The sequence below is a fragment of the Prionailurus bengalensis genome, chromosome A2, assembly GCF_016509475.1.
Source record: "Prionailurus bengalensis isolate Pbe53 chromosome A2, Fcat_Pben_1.1_paternal_pri, whole genome shotgun sequence".
In the NCBI taxonomy this organism is placed as follows: Eukaryota; Metazoa; Chordata; class Mammalia; order Carnivora; family Felidae; genus Prionailurus; species Prionailurus bengalensis.
In genome coordinates, this window is record NC_057348.1 from 95825266 (window position 1) to 95839976 (window position 14711).

The 14711-nt window shown below is 37.3% G+C and overlaps 1 pseudogene; it reads right to left on the reverse strand.

Moving 5' to 3' along the window:
• Window positions 1-2937: 2937 nt before the first annotated feature.
• Window positions 2938-14510, reverse strand: LOC122488263 (annotated as a pseudogene).
• Between the last annotated feature and the right edge of the window lie 201 nt (window positions 14511-14711).

Consider the following 14711-nt stretch of genomic DNA (forward strand, 5'->3'; position numbering starts at 1 on the left):
ATGGATGAGAATGGAGTATTTTGCTAGAACCATGTCAATTATTTGAACTTATAATGAGTCATACTGTAAAAAATAATGTAATTATCTATCATAAATGTTAATAACCTGTCAGCTGACAACTCAATTAGATCTGCTTTCGGTTTTGTTGAAAGCAAAGATTTGGAAACAACCTGATTTACAAAATGTTCTGTTATACAGATATTATAGTCATTCACTTTCTCAGATTCTGGGAAATACACCAAAAAGTCTTTAGCAGTCCTATGGAAAAATTATACTTGTTGCTGTTTTACTTAGAGGCGTCTTGTAAAACCAATATAACTAGAAAGTTTGGGGAAAATAAATATATTGTTAATTTCAAAACAGCTTTGCTAATATGATAATTTTTGATAAACATCCATAATCTCATGTTTTAAAGATATTTTCATCAAAATCTTAGAACTATAGATTTATATAATTCAGTCCACTTAGAATGGCAGACTAAAACTTAATTTGCAAAGCTATCGGCCAAATTAAAGCTTCTGATAGAAAAAGTGTGACTTCATTTTTTAAAATTCAAACATGTGTTAATACACATTTCAAGGTATATTATGAAAGCCAATGAAAAATAAAAGTGCATCTTTTTCTATTGAAAAAGAGGAAGTTACTGTGATATATATAGCTCTAATATAAAATATTCTTTTTGTAAGTAGTAAGTAGTACTGTTTTTCATTATTTAATTTGAAATACACAATATGTAGCCAAAATAGCATGATATATGTGAAAAGCAGTAAGCAAAGACATGGGATTTCTTTTGGTAAGAAAGTGTGTGTGTGTTTGCTTATTGAACTCTCTTTTTTATCTTTTGGAGATCATGTAAAAAACTTAAAATAATTGTAATGCTTTCAAAGACATCATCTTATCTGTCTTTAAAACAATAAAGGTATATTTGCTGTAAATATATTGAACCACAATTTAATAGGAACCAGAAACATTTTATAAGGTGACATCAGATCATCTTATATAAACTTATATAATTATTACTACATAATTAAATAAGTGGTATAAATAATACATAATACAATTTGATAAATATGCTTTCACCATCTCATGGAATATTTCTTTACTAATTTATTGTTTGTTTAATAAAAATAGTGTTTATTCTGTTCCAAGTATTCTGCAAATGTTAACTGATCTATTTCTCATAACAATCCTGTGAGATACCTCCTGTAATTTATCCGCATTGTTTTTAAGATTATTTATTTTTTAGAGAGGGAGTGCAAGCAGGGAAGGGGCAGAGAGAGAGAGAGAGGGGACAGAAGATCCAAAACGGGCTCCATGCCTACAGCAGCGAGCCTGATGTGGGGCTCGAACCCATGAACCACGAGATCAAGACCTGAGCCGAAGTCAGACGCTCAACCAACTGAGCCCCCAGGTGCCCCAGTTTATCCCCATTTTATAGCCAAGGAGACCAAGGCACAGAGAAGCACCTTGAACACTTACACAGGTAGTAAGAGGCACAGTAAGTTTATATCAAACAACGTACATATTGAACCTGAAAGATAGCCATTCAGTTGTCATTCCTAATTCCATGCCATAAATTTTGAAACATGAAGTAGTTCTGAACATCTTTCCAGTTTCTTGTAAATGAAGCAGCATCACTTCCTTGCTCTGCTTCAGCTTTCAGTTTAAAGAGTCCTTTCTTGGGGTGCCTGGGTGGCTCAGTCGGTTGAGCGTCCGACTTCAGCTCAGGTCACGATCTCGCGGTCTGTGGGTTCGAGCCCCGCGTTGGGCTCTGGGCTGATGATGGCCCAGAGCCTGGAGCCTGCTTCTGATTCTGTGTCTCCCTCTCTCTCGGACCCTCCCCCGTTCATGCTCTGTCTCTCTCTGTCTTAAAAATAAATAAACGTTAAAAAAAATTAAAAAAAAAAAAGAGTCCTTTCTTTTCAAATGAAGGCACTTCCGAGGATTTTGAGACTAGTTGCTAAGAGTAAATTACACATAAATATGTGGGAAGACCCCTTTTGGCATTCATTATTTCTTACTAGTGTTCTCCTTGCGTGACTCTTATGGGACTTTCTTCAGGAAGGATTGTGTGGTAACAGGAGAGTGACCAAAGGGATGAAATCATTAAAATGAACGTCATTTCTCCCATCTTCCTACACCACTATGTAAGTTCATGACATTCTAGTATGGGCCAAAATATCCTGTTCTTAACACTCTGCTTCTCTATCTTAAAACAAATATGCATAAGGCACAAAAAGACCTTTGGATTACAGTACATTAGTCAATCATTAAAGAAGAAACCAATAACTCAAACTGCTTCTTTATGTGGTGCCCCTGAGGTTTTTACATTTGGTCTGGACCCCATAATAAAATTTAGAATGGGAAGAGCCATGTCTCTGTATCAGCCAGGATAGGCAATTTATGTTGTAGTAACAAACAACCCCCACATTTCAGTGGCTTCAAACAACAAAGTTTCATTATCTTTCAACCTGCATTCTTGGATTAGCTGGGCTCTGCTGTACATTATCTTCACTTTGGGCCCCAGGCTGAAAGAGCTGCTTCTATCTGGGGTGTTACCAGTTATTGTAGCAAAGGAAAACAGGGCTCTGGAGTGGTTTGCTCTGGTAAGTCAATACTCTGAGCATTGTAGAGTGGGAAGGATGTTTGTAAAAAGGGTTGGACGAACAGAACAAATTATATGAGTCTTAGAGTGAATGGAGCAGGCATTGTTTTTATGTAGATCACTTTTAGGAAAGAATAGATATGAAAATTAAAAGTCTAAAACTCATTTATTTTCCCATGCCCTGGTATGCATTGAAAGACTTCCATCTACCCCACAAAAACACAGGTACTCTGGTTTGAAGATCCATGGTTGAAGGGAATATAATTAGAAGTGGAATTGCTGGATTAGAACATGGACATCTTCAACTTGTAGTGTATTGATAAATGATTGCACTAGTGCTTGTTCCAATTTTCATTTCCATTGGCAGTGGACCAGTGTTCCCTTTGTTCTACGTCCTTGCCAACACGTACTACTGACAGTCTTTCAAAAATTTTGCCGATCTGATAGGTGTGATTCATTATCTCTTTGTTATATTGAGATTCACATTTTTCTTTCTGCTACTGACTTTGAGCATCTGTTCATATGTTTGTTGAACATTCCGATTTTTCCTTCTGTAAATTATTGTTTCATTCATCCCTTTTTCTACTGGATTTTTTTGGAGGGGGGGTCTTGTTCTTGTCAATGTGTAAAATATTCCTGTATCATACTTTTACATATATACAAACATTTATATATATAGGGCTCATTTATCCCTCTGCTTACTCAGCATCTTCACTTGGATGTCTCTGCTTTTTTTTTTTTTTTTTTTCAACGTTTATTTATTTTTGGGACAGAGAGAGACAGAGCATGAACGGGGGAGGGTCCGAGAGAGAGGGAGACACAGAATCGGAAACAGGCTCCAGGCTCCGAGCCATCAGCCCAGAGCCTGACGCGGGGCTCGAACTCCCGGACCGCGAGATCGTGACCTGGCTGAAGTTGGATGCTTAACCGACTGTGCCACCCAGGCGCCCCTGGATGTCTCTGCTTTTATATGCATTTAGACCTGCTATGGCCAAGATGAAATTCCTGATCTTCCGTCAATATCACCTCTATTTGCAGTCTTTCCCATTTCAGTTATTGCAAACTCCATCTTGGGGTGCCTGGGTGGCTCAGTTGGTTAAGCATCTGCCTCTTGATTTCGTCTCATGTCATGATCTCATGGTTCATGAGTTTGAGACCCTAGCAGGGCTCTGCACTGACAGTGTGGAACCTGCTTGGGATTCTCTCTCTCTCTCTCTCTCTCTCTCTCTCTCTCTCTCTCTGCCCTAACCCACTCGTGTGCTCTCTCTCTTTCAAAATAAATACCTGGAAACTCCATCTTTCCAATTAGGCTAAAACTCTTAGAATCATCATCTACTGTTCTCATTCTCTCACAACCAGCATTGAATCTAGCAGTAAATTCGGTCGACTACACTTTAAGAATACACCAGAATCTGACTACTTTTTGTCACCATCTTATCTGGCTTGGATAATCACAATGACCCATGGCCCATAGCTTGTCTCCCTATCTCCCTCCTTGTTCCTGCCCACCCTCTCCTCTACCCCTAGTCTACTCTCAAAGTCTTGAGAAAATAAAAAAGATTGCTACTTTCAACAAAGCTTTGCTAATGTGATAATTTTTGATAAAAGCAAGCAGAGGGACTCAATGGTTTCTGTCTTACCCAGAGTAAAATCCAGTGTCCTATCATGGCTTATGCAAACTCATCAGGTCTGGCCTCCATCTACCATCCAACTTCATGCCCTTCATTTTCCCACTTGCTTATTCTGCTCCAGTTTCACTGGCTTCCTTTTTGTTCTTCAGATATTTCCAGCCTGTTTCTGCTTCATGGTCTTTGTGTTTACTGTCTTTTCTGCTTGGTGGATTCTACATGACCTGCTCCCTTATCTCCTTCAAAGCTAGGGTTCAGTTTACTTTAATCACCTTTTCAGTGACACCTTTCCTAAACCTACTGTTTTAAATTGTAATGAACTTTTCATCCACACTCTCCGGCCTGCCATTCCTTATATCCTTTCTCTGCTTTATTTTTCTCTTAGGCTTACACTAGGGATATACTAAATAATAAGCTTATTTGTTTATTTTCTGACTCCCTCTAGTAAAATCCAAGCTCTGAGAGGGCAGATAATTTTGTGTTTTGTTCACTGTTACATTCGTACTGTCTAGAACTAATGCAGAATAGGAATTCAACAGTCTTGGAATGAGCAAAAACCTATTTTGCTTTTACATAGACAAATGTATGAATATTTTCTTTTATAGCTTCTAATATCCTGTCTTAGGATTTTCTCCCACTTAGACTGTACTTTTACTTTCATAGGTTTTTTTGAAAAATTTTTATTATTTTGAAATTCATTTTTCTTTTTTTTATGTTTATTTATTTATTTTGAGACAGAGAGACTGTGCAGGGGAGGGGCAGAGAGAGAGGGAGAGAGAGATTCCCAAGCAGACTCTGCACTGTCAGCATGGAGCCCAATGCAGAACTCGAACCCATGAACCATGAGATCATGACCTGAGCCAAAGCCAAGAGTCAGACACTTAACCGACTGAGCCACCCAGGTGCCCCTGAAATTCATTTTTCTAAATATTCATCTGCCACCAGAGCACCTAAATATATTAAACAAATACTAATAGATCTGAAGGGAAAAATAACAATACAATGATAGTAAGGGACTTCAATATACCACTTTCAAAAATAGACATATTGTATAGACCAAAAATTGATAGGGAAACATTGGACTTGAAATATATTTTAGATCAAATGGACCTTACAGAAATATATAGAACATTTCATCCAACAGCTGCAAAACACACATTCTTCTCAAGTTTACTTTTAACATTCTTGAGGATAGAGCATATGTTAAGTTACAAAACAAGTCTTAGCAAATTTAAAGATTGAAATCATACTGAGTATCTTTTCTGACCAAAATGGTATGAAACTAGAAATCAATAACAGGAGGAAACTGGAAAATTCACAAGTAAGTGGAAATTAAACAACACACTCCTGAACAACCAAGGGGTAAAAGAAGAAATAAAAAAGGGAATAAAAAATATCCCCAGACAAGTGAAATTGTAAACACAACATACAAAAATCCAAAAAGTCAACATGCAAATTTGAAAATTCAACATGCAAAAATTTAAAACTCATGCTATGCAGCAAAAAGCAGTGGGAAGTTATAACAATAAATGTTTGACTTAAGAAAAAAGAAAGATCTCAAAAAAATAACTAAACTTTACACCTCAGAGGATTAGAAAATGAAGAGCAAACTAACCCCAACATTAGCAGAAGAAAGGAAATAATAACAACAAAAAATCAGAGTAGCAATAAATGAAATAGAGACCAGAAAAACAATAAAACTGAGAGCTTTATTTATTTTGAAAGATAAAATTGACAAACCTTTAGCTAGACTAAGAAAAGAAGAGGAAGACTCAAAAAAATAAAATCAGAAACGAAAGAGGAGACATTACAAATGGTACTACAGAATACAAAGGATCATAAGTGACTACTTCAAACAGTTATAAGCCAACAAATTGGATAATGTAGAAGAGATAAAGTCCTAGAAACACACAACCTATGAAAACTGAATCATGAAGAAATAAATAAGCTTAACAGACCAATAATGAGTAAGGAGTTGAGTAAAAAATCAGAAAGCCCCCAATAAAATCCAGGCCCAGGTGGCTTCACTGGTGAATTCTACTGAATGTGTATAGAAAAATTAATGCCAATTCTTCTCAAACTCTAAAATTGAAGCAGAGGTAACACTCCCAAATTCATTTTACAAAGGCAGCATTATCCTGATACCAAAGCCAGATAATGACACTACAAGAACACTACAGGGCAATATTCCTGATGAACATAGGTGTAAAAATTCTCAACAAAATATTAGAAACCAAATTCAACAGCACATTAAAAGAATTATACGTCATTATCAAGTGGAGTTATCCTTGGGATGAAAGGATGGTTCAACAGACGCAAATCAAAAATAAAATATACCACAATATTAGAATGAAAGATAAAAACCATATAAACATATTAATGGATATAGAAAAAGATACATTTGACAAAATTTGACATTCTTTCATGATAAATACTGTCAACAAATTAGGTATAGAAGGAATGTACCTCAACAGATACAAGGTACTTACAAATTGTTAAGATAATAAATTTTAATGCTATTACTACCAAAAAAATGGAGTTCAAGTTCAGTATGGGTCGGGAATTCAAACACTACAAGACTTCAAGAGACTGAAAAATTGTTTTCTGCTCTTTACTCTAGTTCCCAGTCCCACTTACTCAGCAAAAATTACCATGGGGAAGGATTCACAGGTTAAACGATTTATTTTTTTTGCTTTTGGAGGTCTTCCAGATTCTAATCTGCCATGTTCCTCCACATTGTCATTGAAAATGGGATTTGTTTCTCCCTGTCCTTGGAAAGTTTGCTCCTCTGACTGTACCTGGCCTAATCACTTCCCCCCAGGTGTAGAAGTGACTGCTATTCTTTGCTCACGTATGAGGAGCTTACTCCTCTGAAGAATGTATTTCATTCAGAGTAAAAGCATCCATTGCTGTTTATAATTTTAATGAAAATAATACTTTTAAATTTATCTGGTGTTTTCCTGCTAGCATGCATAGGATGGTTTATCCTACATCTAAACCGGAAGTGGAACTCCCTTGCACTTTCCCCCCCTTAACTTCAGGGTTAAGTGACACACACTTAATTGTATACATTTAAAGTATAAAATTTGATATGTTTTGGCTGTTTATATTTTTTAAGTTTATTTTGAGAGAGAGAAGAGAGAGAGCAAGTGCACAGGCATGTGGGCCGGGGAGGGGCAGAGAAAGTGGGAGAGGGAATTCCAAGCAGGCAGAGCCCCACAGGACAGGGCTCAATCTCATGAGCCATGACATCATGACCTGAGCTGAAATCAAGAGTCAGTCACTTAACTGACTGAGCCACCCAGGCACCCAGGTTGCTTACATTTTTGACTACTCATTTTCTCTCCTGTGTTTTTTGATATCATTCCTACTTGCATTTAAATGTTTTTGTGATTGTAAGTCATATTGCTCACTGGAATATAATTTCCATAAGGGACATGTCTTCATCAGCACTTTATCCTCAGGGCTTGGAATGATGTCTGACACATAAGGAGTAAATGGATGAGGAAAATATACAGATTTAGATCTGGAGTTAATCTCTGCTCAGCCACTTACTAATTGTGTGACCTTTGCAAAATACTTAGGTTCTCTGAGTGCAGTTTTCCCCACCTGAATACTAGGATGAGTGTGTCTACGTTGTGAGATTGGAATTTAGATATCAATATAGGACAGGAGTTACCTGGCTTTGTAAGGATTCACGTGAAAAAAAAATGTGAGTGTTGTAGTTGATTCAGTATCAGTCAGGATCATGGTGTCTACTGACTGGTAAAAAGAAGACAGGTATAGTCTTGGTGACATTAGGCAGTTTAACGTTTATATAGCACAGTAGCCTATGGGTTCAACTGGTTAGAACATGTCTCCTGAATTGTTCTACCCTGAGCATGAATTTTAAGAATGAAGTGAAAACTGGAGCACAGCCAGGAACGAGCTACAAGCATAGTGATGGGTCTGGAAACGATCACATGTCCTCATAATTTTAGATCTGGTGATGACGGGTGATTTTGTGGATTATTTTAAGTGAAGACATGATTACTGTTGGCTAATATTTAAACTGTCTTGCAAATAGTGAGGGGACCTATTCTTTGTTCTGGAAGGAATGCTTGGCACTAACTGGTGTCATGCACAGGGACATGCATTTTGAAATTAATACATGGAAATATCTCTCACACATAGAGTGCCTGGCAAAATAGGGCCTTACCTGTTACCTGGTAAGCATTCAGGTGGCTGAGTGACCACCTGAATTGTCAGGGAAATTAGAGCAGGGCTGAGTGACACTGACAAACCCCTTCCAACTCCATTTCTGTGATTCTGTGACTCACAAATTGAAAGCCACTAAATTATACCAGATATCATATGCTGAAGGCTGATTACCACATAGCCTGGGTAGGGTTCCTAGAGGAAGATCAAAATAAATGGATAAAGATTGACTCAGTTGGAGGTTGGGATTTGTAAATAAGCAAGGAGGCCTCCCTGTCGACAAAGAAATTGAATCATCAGGGGTTTTGAGTGGCTGTTCCTAGTAACTTGATATAACATGAAGTACATTGGACTGGAATAACCTGGTTCTAAATCTCCACAGTGTTACCAGTTCTACCTGAAGGTCTGTTATTACCTGAAGTTCTACCATTAAGAGTTTTCTTTTTGAAACTTAAAGTGTTTTGATTTGTTAGTGGTTACCTATTTAAGTGAATTAAACCAGTGGTTAAATTTTTTTTAATTGGTGGAATGAAAATTTTTTTCAAATAAAAATTTATATGGGACAAGAGCATATACATTTGTAAACAAAATGAAAAGTGTTCTGGATAAAAATGGAAAGCTGTACCTACTGAGATTGTCTTCATTTTCACTGTACTTTCTTCCTCAAAGACCCTCCACTAAAATTTTGGGTTCTTCAGGGCAAGGATTAGAAAACATTCCATAAAATTACTGTCAGCAGTCAGTAAAGGGAGGGTTATACAGAATTTCTGACCTGAAGAGTGGGAAAGAAGAAAAGAGGCAGATGCAAATTTTTCCCATTTTCTCATTTTTGGAGAGCCTGAGACTCTAGGCTTCATAGTGCCAAAAATGAGACGTTTCCTTAAGGTTTGCATCTCTTTTGGAACTGGCTGACCTCATTCCAAGTTAATCACATCCAGCCCCTAGGAGATGCTTCAGGACAAGGCCAAGAGCATCCATAAATCAGTAAGATCACAGCAGGAAATAGATGGCACATGCAAACTAGTATAATTTGGGGAAGATAATTTAAGGGAATATACCCAGAAGTGTTAGTGCAGGAAACCATAAGCACTGTCCTGAGCTTAATGGCAGTGGAGCTGTTCCCCGTGAGGCCTACAGAAATGAATACACGGAGAGGCTTTAGAATCTAAAAGGAGAGAGAGTCTTGTCAAGCAGTGTCACTAGAAAGAAGTAGTTACCTATCTGCTTCCAATTCTGTGTTTCCCTCTCCCTCTGCCCCTCCCCCACTCATGGTCTGTCTCTCTCTGTCTCAGAAATAAATAAATATTAAAAAAAAAGGGGGGGGGGGCGCCTGGGTGGCTCAGTCGGTTGAGCGACCGACTTTGGCTCAGGTCATGATCTCACGGTTTGTGAGTTCAAGCCCCGCGTCGGGCTATGTGCTGACAGCTCAGAGCCTGGAGCCTGCTTCTGATTCTGTGTCTCCCTCCCTCTCTGCCCCTCCCCCACTCATGCTCTGTCTCTCTTTCTGTCTCAGAAATAAACATTAAAAAAAAAATTTAGGAAGAAGTAGTTACCTTTAGTCAGGAGCACAACCAAAAAGATGTGCAAAGAGGTGAAAGGTGACTTTGCAAAGAGGAAGCAGGGTAATAAATATCTTACTCTTGCCCTTCCCTTTAGTTTCTTACTGAGGCCTCCTAAACAGCCAACCCCAACTGGAAGCCAGAGAGTGAGTATGCCTTTGATGTGGTCCACACAGGTGAGCATCTTGGGCAGAAAGGAGAGTGAAGAAGGTAGAGAGCAGAACCATGGACAAATGGAAGTTACTAGAACCATAAAAAACCTTTGGAGAATAAAATCTACCAAGTAACAAACATGTTTTGGATACTGGCTAATGCAAAATAATGAACTAAACATAGAGTAGAGGAGGAAATTATTCTTCATTTTTCTAAAACCTTCACCAATGGTTCAGATTAGAGAACTGCTGAGCCTCGGGGTGTTAGACAGTGAACTCTAGCTTCTACGACCCTGCAGTGACCTGAGCATGTCATTCTCTTCATTCCATCAGTAGAGCCTAGCAAGCACTGACTAATTCCATGAGCTTTATAGTTACTGTTTTCCCTCTAGTCGTAAATGCCAGAAGTATGAAACAGGGAAGTACCCCTCTTTTCACTGTATCCCACCCAAATTTACCACAGAGGAAAGGAACTGCAGTGCTATAACATTCCAGGGGCTATTAACAGTTATTTTAAGTCATATATATTATTTATACATGTATTTCATATGTATTATGAAATAATACATGTATGTATGTATGAAATACATGAGACATTCTGATAGGTATGTAGTGATAACACATTGTGGTTTCAGTCCACATTCCCCTAGTGGCTAATGATGTGGAGCATGTTTTCATGTGCATATTTGCCATCTATAGTCCTCTTTGAATGAAGTGTCTCAATGTCTTTTCATGTCCCTGGCCCATTTCTAATTGGAATAGGTGTTTTGTTTTGTTTTGTTTTTAACAGTTGAGATCCGAGCATTCTTTTTTTTTTTTTTTTTTTTTTTTTAATTTATTTTTGGGACAGAGAGAGACAGAGCATGAACGGGGGAGGGACAGAGAGGGAGGGAGACACAGAATCGGAAACAGGCTCCAGGCTCTGAGCCATCAGCCCAGAGCCGGACGCGGGGCTCGAACTCACGGACCGCGAGATCGTGACCTGGCTGAAGTCGGACGCTTAACCGACTGCGCCACCCAGGCGCCCCAATGAGAGATCCGAGCATTCTTTATATATTCTGGGTATTAGTCCTTTGTCAGATAATGTGGTTTGCAAATATTTATTCTCTATCCTGTCTTTTCACCTTCATATAGGATGTTTCATACTAAGTTTTTTATTTTGATTAAGTCCAGTTTATCAGTTTTTCTTTTCATGGATGGTGCTTTTGATGTCAAGATTAAGGCTTTGCCTGTATACCAAAGATTTTCTCCTGTCTTTTTTCCCTTAAAGTTTATAATTTTATAAAGTTAAAATATTTCTTATTAAACCTAAACCTTTGGTTAATTTTGAGTTAATTTTTGCATAAGGTATGAGATTTAAATTGAAGTTCATTTTTTTAACCTATGGATGTCCAATCACTCTAGCACCATTTGTCAAAAAGTCTATCCTTCCTCCATTGAATTACTTTCACGACTTTGTCAAAAATCTGTAGAGCGTATTTACGTGAGTCTATGTGTAAATTCTCTATTGTGTACCACTGATTGGTGTATCTATCTCTCTGCCAACACTACATGGCTTTGATCACTAAGTCTTGAAGTCAAATATATTCTTCCCACTTTCTTCTTCTTTTTTTTTTTCAACGTTTATTTATTTTTGGGACAGAGAGAGACAGAGCATGAACGGGGGAGACACAGAATCGGAAACAGGCTCCAGGCTCTGAGCCATCAGCCCAGAGCCTGACGCAGGGCTCGAACTCGCAGACAGCGAGATCGTGACCTGGCTGAAGTCGGACGCTTAACCGACTGCGCCACCCAGGAGCCCCATGTATTTTCTATTATAATTGCTTTTCACGATCATGAAGAAACAAAAATCTTTAAAGTTTTTATGCCGCACTTCAATTTTTTTCAATTTAAGCTCTGTTCTTTGACAGATAGTTGTTGTATTAGAGGATTACCATCTGAGATCTTTGTACCTTTTACAGGATTCTGTGATTTCATGCAAGTTAGGATCACTGGAGGTTTCTCATGTCAAATGTACTATTAGCTACTGCTAATAGAGGCCTGGAGAAAATAGACATAATTTTATTCTTTAAATCATCAATAAGGAGCAGTTCAAGTAAGTTTTCCTGATGGTTGGTTGCCCCAAAGGTGTTTAAATTAATCACTTATTCTCCAGTTTCAGAAAAATCCCCTGTCTTGTTTTTCAACATAGCACATCTGAATTTCTTCTTAGTTCCCAAAGAATACACAGAGTCAAGGTAGTCCCACCACAACCTGGATGATGCTATGAATGAATATTATTGGCACATATTGGTTTAGAAGAATTTGCCCAGTTTTGAACCACTGCTTCAAGTTTTTCATATTTATCCTTTTTGATGGAAAAAAAGTTGAAGTTCCACTATGATACTTTCCCACCTCGATAGAAGTCTTCCTCTTCTGATGCCTAGAATTCAAATACTTTGTTTCTGTCCTCTAAGACTGTGTCTTCATATTCACTTTAACAAAGAATTTCCAGAACAGTCATGACAACTTCTTCCTTTTTTTAGGACAGTTAGATGAACCAATAGATGGCAAAAAGATTGAGTGACAGATTTTAGTTGAAGAATAGTACCATTTATTTCTTCAAGATTTAAGTCAGAAACACATTAGCTTGATAGCTCATTTTGCTGGTTTATTAATCTTGTTTCGAGTAGGCCTTTCTATCCTTGACACATATGTGAGTATACACAAATACACGATGTATTTTTCATTCCTTTGAGATCTTGGTAGAAAGCACAGAAGGTCTCAAGGACGAGGTCTCTTAGGTCATCCATGGGAGAGAGTAATAGAATAATAAAGAGAAATAGTTTTTCTCTTTGCAAGGAACTTGGATCTAAGTGTTTATATTTTTCACTGTTAAGGTCTAACCTGCCATTGCTGAAAATCCAGCTGGGCTGTTGATAAAGATTCAGACTAGAAATCTTCTCATTTTGTATTTTTTCCCCCTACACATACAGATTTGGAAAGTGAAGATTTGCTTCTTGGCTTTCTTTGTAAGCTTTGACTACCCCCCCTTCTCACAGATTTAGGATTAAACTCCAACACAGCAAGTCATTAAATTTCCTTTAGGGAATCTAAGTGTTTTATTTGATTCAGATGGCATTTATTTGTCACAAGAATGTGTACTAGTCGTGGTTTGAATGAATTATCAAACAAATCCTGATTTCCTGTCAATAATTTAGCAAGTGTTGGTCCCTTACTCTCTTTTTTATTTGTTTTTACTTTGCATGTTTCTTCTGCCTCTTTTCTAGACTCTGACAGTGCTTTCAAATCTAATTTAAATGCTCTGAAATCTGCATTATTTTTCATGATGTCTTTAGAGCTGGCCCCATCTCACATGAAGAGTGAATATTTTGGACTTAGTTTCCATGTTCTGTTGTTGTGATTTTGCATTTTAGTATGGAAATAATCTTGTTCATATTCAGAGTACTTTGTAATGACCTTCACTTCAATACAAATCTGTCAGGATACCTACGGTTTAGCAGTAAAACGTCTACAAATCTTGGCTCTCAAATGTACTTCTCTGCTTTTTGGACCTGATGGTCTTCAAAATACTGGTGGATCATCAATTTAAAATGGTCAATGAGGGCTTCCTTGGTGAAATTGGTGACTTTCATGTAAAGAATTTTTCCATAGGGTTTGCCATTAACTCCAAAATGAATGGTGCCATTAGTAGGTGAATTTTCATACAACCTGAAGCAAATTGGAAAACTTCATTGCTAAATTTCACCTTAACATCTCTTCTGCAGCTGTTTCTCTATTTTCACAAATAGGTTTTGAATTAATTTGTTGGATCAGTGAGATTGAGTGGTGGTCCTGTTTCAGGCTGTAGACTAAAATTCAATTTGTAGTGATATGGGTTACAAATTCATCAAAAAAGTATGATACACATGTCAGTTCTCTGGATGGCTGCCTTTCCTTTGTGTCATCTATTTCATCTTCCATGAACTCAGTTTTTAGTGACTGTACCCACTGTAGAGGCATTGGCCATAACTGATTTCTCTGTATCATTTTGCTTTTGCTTTGAAGTTTCTCCATTTTCTTCTTACATGAAATGTTGTATTTTAGGAACATTTTTACTACCTTTTCCCTCTTACATGTCTGACTAAGATCTTCAGAGGATGTTTTCTGCAATTATTTGAATAGCTGTTCTATATGGATAGCTCATCCATGTGCTATGCCCATATCAACAAGGTGATTTTTAGTTAACCACTTCCAAGATTACTCTATGCATATCTTTTGCAGTCAAGATTTCCCTGTGCTTTTGATTAATTCTATGACTTTACAAACATCAATTTATATCTTCTGTTCAGTCATCTGTATTTTCTGGTAGGTTCAGTGGCATTGCCATTGTGATAGCTGTATATAGAAAAAGAAAAATTATTTAGTATTTTTATAAGTAAAATTTCAACTAATTTTTAAAAGGTTATATAAAAATATATATAATTGTAAAAATTTCTTATAAAATTTAGAATGCTTAAAAAGATACACATGCCATCTAATTATCCTCCTGAGAGGAAATTACCATTACCAGTTTCTTCCATATCCTATC